At 48.4% G+C, this 5,464-nt stretch overlaps 1 pseudogene; it reads left to right on the forward strand.

Moving 5' to 3' along the window:
• The first annotated feature begins 1,264 nt into the window (after positions 1–1,264).
• Positions 1,265–1,431, forward strand: LOC135918965 (U2 spliceosomal RNA; annotated as a pseudogene).
• The last annotated feature ends 4,033 nt before the right edge of the window (positions 1,432–5,464 follow it).

A 5,464-nucleotide genomic window follows, 5' to 3' on the forward strand; every position in this document is an offset into this window, starting at 1 on the left:
CATGCAAAGATGAAATAACATTTCAAAAGGACATAGTATGAACATGAAATATTCGGGAGCGAAATGCCTACAATGAAATTGCAAGCAAGAAAAATGTATACGAATCGGACATCATAAAGCTCTATTCGTTCGAGCTTATTGTTACGCGAATGAAATAGTAATACTGCTGCAGATTATATACTTATAGTATATATTTACAAACGCAAGCGCAGTGCTGAAAAGTGGCAATTGTTGCCCTTAGTGAAATGAAGCTGTGGGGCATCGGCCTTGGATCGGTCAGGGAAAGTTTCTTTATTTTTACCATCTTTAAGAGGTAAGTATCTGGAAGCTTGAGCCAGGGGGCAAGTATTTCTTCGTCGGGCGACTGCGCTCATCTTTTAGGTGGCGAATGCACGTAGTATCATCATCAGTGGAAGATATATCAAAGCACCGTCCGGGCGCGTCTAAAGATCTGTGCCAACGCCAGAGTGGTACGGTTTGAGGTGTGCGACATGCACATTGCGCAACGTTATTAAACCGTGGTATAGGTGAGGTAGTGGGAGCGGCGGAGGCCACCTCATATCTAACGGGAGTCACGGCACGAAGTACGCCGAATCGGCCCGCGTACGAGAGAGGCGCTTTGTTTTTGAGTCCAACAATACGAAATGAGGAGCAGCAGAATATACTATGGAACGCAGGCGAAGAGCTCACCTCTTTGTGCCGTTGTTCATAGAAACACCGTTGGTTTTCTTGAGAAGCCAAGAAGCCAGTGCGGAAAATCATCCGAGCTTGTGCAGCCTGGGTCACGGCCTTTTGTGCACATTGGGTGGCCGGCGCTGCTACGGGTGGAAGGAAGGTGTCAAGTGGCATATGAGTACTCGGCCGAACAACAGAAAAAGCGGGGTATGACTAGCCGTATGTTGACGTGAAGGATTATATGAAATTGGGACATACGGTTGAGCGACATCTCAAGCACTGTGGTCAGATGAGACATACTTGAACAAAAATCATGAGCCATTCCACTCTGTGAATGTGGATCAACAGCGAAGCTGTTTAGAACACGACAGAGAGGTGACACATAGTTCTGAAGAAATCTAGGAACTCATTTAATGTAATTTTGTATAAATTCGCTTGGACAACGGCACCACCGTTTTGAAGAGTCGGAGGAAACTAGACGCGTGCGAAGTTTCGATCGGACCGCCACCACGGAAGAGCAGAAGGAAAGGAAATGCCAAGCACATTGAACTCCTACAAAGAGAGGGCGGTGCGAACGTAGACGTGGCCGACACGGGTCAAAGTGTAGTATCTGTTCTTATCAGCGCAATAACCGGTGCGGATTCTCTCTGGACCTAAATTATTATTTTCGCAAGTTCGCAGAGTGCTTGAAGCCTGCTTCACCTCCGCCGCCGGTCTGCCCGCTATAGCACAACTTTCGGGATCGGGCCACGGTTTTTGCACAAACAGAACGAAAATGCAGTGAACGCTAGCCATGAATAGCTTAGCTGTAGAACATGTCTGTAAGCGTCTCATTAAAACGCTGTTTGAGAACACTTGCTTGTCGATGGTAAGAAGTGGAGAGCTGATGGCGTGATGGACGCGTGCTTTGTGGGTAATTACCTTTGACAGGAATTTACAGTTTCGGTCAGTCACCAGTTGGCGTGGGGTTCCATGATGAAAAATAACGTTGTGGCGTAGAAAATTGGCAACATAGGTGGCGCACCTTGTTGATAGCGCTCGGGCTGTGCATAGTGCGTGGCATAATCTATAGCGACAGCTACCCACTTGTTGCCAGATGTGGACACAAGAAAAGAGCCAAGTAAGTGAACGCCAATGTAAAATAATGACTCCGATGCGATGTCGAGTGGTTAAAGGTGCTGTGAAAGAGGAGCCAATGGCGTTTGGAGGCTTCGGAATTGCCCACAAGCCCCAATGTATTTTGGTACCAAGTGGGCGAGGCCAGGTCACTCGTCGACGGATCCTGTCGAAAGTTGGAGAGACGCAGAGGTGGCCGGCAAATGGAACGTCGTGGTGCTTGTAGAAAGTAGTCAAACGGAGGCGTTTGAGAACGACGAGGGGTAGGCCTGGATCAGCAGGTTGAACGTTGGGGCGGTTTACTGCACCATCCTTGAGAAATAGCAAGCGAAAGGAAGCGTCGGAAGGCGAACTTTCGAGGCAGTCAATGAGGCCGCGAAAGGAGTCGACACAGCGTTGTTCGCTGGCGACGTGGGTCAGCAGAAAAATTTAAAAAATGCATGCGTGTGCATCGATAGTGACGGTAGGAATTACATCAACAGAGTAACGCGATAAATCATCTGCGTCTTGATGGAAGTTGCCGGATTTGTAAACAAACGTATATGAATATTTTCGCAGACGTGTAGAGCTCAGTGACCAAAACAGCCCATAGGGTCCCTGAATGAGGAAAGCCAGCAGAGCGCGTGATCGTCCTTGATTCCAGAGAAGAGGCTGCCGTATACATATAGACTAAATTTCGAAACTACCCAGACAAGAAAAAGACACTCATTGTTGAACCATTTAGCTGATTTCTTCTTGCCAATCCAACAATTTTTTGCGATGTCTGTGTTACTTCGTGCTGCATAACGTCTTCCAGTTACTTGTATTCCTAGATTGTTGTAGGGAGCGCCTTCATTTACATCTACTTTTTTTGCACTCTGTGTGTTTTGATTTTCATTCATATTTAAGAATTCTTATGCTAAAGGCTCGCGTTTTACTTATAAGATTTCTTCAAAATTTAAGGTTAAAGGTTCATGACCGATATCCAGGCTATGCTTCCCATGTTGATCTACCATCATTTGATCTGGCAGATCGTAGAGCATTTCTGAAATTAAGACGTAGTCGATAAATGTGCCGCTAATCTATAAATTCTCCGTACGTGTCTCTCTTACCCTTTGGTATTTCCTACCTCGCCTAATCAGCATGCTTACGCATCCGCCCTTTCTTGACTCAGTCATTCGTTGCACCCTCCTGTATAAGAATACCAATAAATTGGAGCAGTTCCAAATCTTGTAAATGCTTTTCAGTCGTGATGCACCCGCTAAGAGCTTCGTCATGCAGCTGAGTTTGAATTTCCAGCCATTTTTCCTGCTTGCGACCATTCACCATGTTTACGTCATAGATTTTCCCGTCGGTATAGTTATCCTTTGTGCTTACTTTCTTAACTCCTTGCGGTCTAATTCTGCTGCTTGCCGGTGTGTCGCCACAATCACTACCTCTTCTACCTTCCTTATTGCCGGGGGCCTGCCTAAAGAAAGCTAGTGCGCGTGGAGTTAGTCGCACTCCAACCGGTGTTACTATAGACTATCGCTAAAGTTCATCATGTCATGCACAAAAGCACTTTCGCCGCCCTTTCTGTGCACTTCTCGGTTGATGTGAATGACCGCAAAATTCAGTGCCCGGGATTGCGTCCAAATATCCCCGTTTACTGGAAGCACTGCTCTTTCTTTTCCGTGCCCCTGCCTTTCATCCTCAGACACCATGCACTCTGGGACTTTCGCTTCCTTTGAAACACTCCGCGTATCGGTAACCCCTTTGGCTATTTGCTTCGCGATCCTTGTCTTCTGTCCATTCAGTAGGGCTTTATCGGTCGCGTCGACGTTGGCGTTGCGCATAGACGGCTCGCATTCCCTGTCGTCTGCCATCGGTTCGCGCCTCACTTCGACGGGTGGGTCGAAATTCGGCAAGATAGGAGGCGTGGTGAGAATAGTGGCGAGCTGAGAAAAAGCGCCAGCTTGAGTCGGATACCATGTAAAAGGCACGTCTTTCTTGGGTAAATCGGTAAGCGGCTGTGTGATCGCTGCAGAATGTTTCACGAAGCGTCGGAAGAAGCCACACAGTTCCACTGAACACCGGACATCGTTGGCTGGCTTGGGCTAAGGAAAAGAAGTCAGAGCACCACTTTTTTCTGGGTCCGCTTCAATATCTGAAGCATCAACAAGTGGCAGAGAACCATACTGTGTCGATGGCCGAAGGACTGTGCTACAGAGACAATCTTTTCAGAATATACACACACACGCATCACATGCGGATTACAACACACTGGACCATCTAGCGGCTCCGCAGTGTGTTCATTTGGAAAAGGGAGTCTCGACACCACAGCCGAAAGAAATGGCATTCAATCACATCAAGTGGTGCGAATTCAATGCTGTATATGCCTACGACTAAGGCTGTATAGACGCCGTATATACGGTGACCCGCTACATTGCCGCACTACTGATCGCATTTACGTCGGCATTCATCGTGAGATGGACTCTGCGGGAATTTTTCAGAGATGAAACTTGAAAAGGAACGATTTCACCGAGAATTGGCTTTCGAAGGCTGGATGCGTGTCGCAGTGCTCCCTGCGAGTTTTTTTGCTTCCTCCATGCCCGCATCTCACCTTGACGATTTCGACAAAAACAGGAATTCCCTGATGGCAATACTAGCTTCATGTCAGTTTTATGGAAGTCAACGTCATGCAAACGGTTCCTTTCGCTACGATGTCACGACGCTGTGACTTCTTGTGGAAAATGCACTTCGGTGTGACTCGCGTTGTAGGCATGCGTGAAGAAAAGACTATAAGACTGGGGGGGGGGGGGGGGGGGGAATACAAAATTCGGCATGAAATCCTTTGTATTTGCGGTCGTTCTATTTGTTGATTGCGCATAGCAATGATGCTGTCTTTGTTTTCCTCTTTCATCTTTGCGGAAAAAATTGCAACTCCTCTTCGTCGTTTACCGATTACTTGTGTTATCATAAAGCTCTTCAGGTACTGAAATCACTTCAGCTCCAGGCAGGCGTCTATGGGCCCGCAGCCACCCAGCAAGAAACACAGCGATGGACAACACGCGAAAACGGGTAATTATACCTTTGGTTTATAAGAGACGCCAGAACCTGGCGGCGTTTGCTTGTCATCACGTGACTTGCTGCTGCGTGGAGCTTTGCATGCGCGTTCGGAGCGCGAGATGCGCGTTTTGCTCTCGACAAATTCGTTCCACGTCCGCCGTCGGAACCTGGCTGCCAGAACAAACGCTCCCGAAGCTTCGCCCGTTCCACCAGAGCCTGGCCAGCTTCAAGGCATGTCAACCGTCGCTGCACGAAAGCGCTACCGGAGAAAGAAGTTTAATCCCAAGCTCTCGTTCGGCTCGGCAAGCGGCCTTCCCAGCAGCATGCCGTCCAACATGAAGGCACACCTTCCGGAACTCTTCGCCCTTCTCAAGATGCAGCTGAGACCTGATGTTCCTGGAAACGTGACAGACGCAGCTGCTTCCCAGCACCGTTCGAACGATGACATGCTGGCTACTCCAGAAGCGACCCCGATCGACAAGTGATAAGCTGAGTCGTCATCGCACCGCAACGAGCCTCAGAACAGGACAGAATGCGAGGCAAGTGCGTCCATAATGGATATCGTGAGCCAGCTGCAAGAACTGCTGCACGAAAAGGGCCCGTCTCAGGAAAACGACCTGATGGAAGCGCTGAGCCCTTCACAGGC

Source organism: Dermacentor albipictus, chromosome 2, assembly GCF_038994185.2.
Source record: "Dermacentor albipictus isolate Rhodes 1998 colony chromosome 2, USDA_Dalb.pri_finalv2, whole genome shotgun sequence".
NCBI classification, from domain to species: domain Eukaryota; kingdom Metazoa; phylum Arthropoda; class Arachnida; order Ixodida; family Ixodidae; genus Dermacentor; species Dermacentor albipictus.